Source organism: Corvus brachyrhynchos, unplaced genomic scaffold (genome assembly GCF_000691975.1).
Source record: "Corvus brachyrhynchos isolate BGI_N302 unplaced genomic scaffold, ASM69197v1 scaffold991, whole genome shotgun sequence".
Taxonomy (NCBI): domain Eukaryota; kingdom Metazoa; phylum Chordata; class Aves; order Passeriformes; family Corvidae; genus Corvus; species Corvus brachyrhynchos.
The window spans coordinates 14820-15555 of NW_008236012.1; positions in this window are offsets into that span (position 1 = coordinate 14820).

Here is a 736-nt window from a genome sequence, read left to right on the forward strand (position 1 = left end):
GGGGATTTTTGGGGATTTTTTGGGGATTTTTTGGGGAATTTTGGGGATTTTTTTGGGATTTCCCATCGCTGTGGATTTGGGATGGGATCAGGGCCGGGATTTGGGATTTTGGAGATTTTTTGGAGGTTTTTTGGGGAATTTTGGGAATTTTGGGGATTTTTTGGGATTTTTTGGGATTTCCCATCCCTGTGGATTTGGGATTTGGGATCAGGGCCGGCATTTGGGATTTTGGAGATTTTTTGGAGGTTTTTTGGGGGAATTTTGGGGATTTTTTTGGGATTTTTGGGGATTTTTTTGGGATTTCCAATTGCTGTGGATTTGGGATGGGATCAGGGCCGGGATTTGGGATTTTGGGGATTTTGGGGGATTTTTTGGGGAATTTTGGGGATTTTTGGGGATTTTTTTGGGATTTCCCATCGCTGTGGATTTGGGATGGGATCAGGGCCGGGATTTGGGATTTTGGGGATTTTGGGGGATTTTTTGGGGAATTTTGGGGATTTTTGGGGATTTTTTTGGGATTTCCCATCGCTGTGGATTTGGGATGGGATCAGGGCCGGGATTTGGGATTTTGGGGATTTTGGGGGATTTTTTGGGGAATTTTGGGGATTTTTGGGGATTTTTTTGGGATTTCCCATCGCTGTGGATTTGGGATGGGATCAGGGCCGGGATTTGGGATTTTGGGGATTTTGGGGGATTTTTTGGGGAATTTTGGGGATTTTTGGGGATTTTTTTGGGA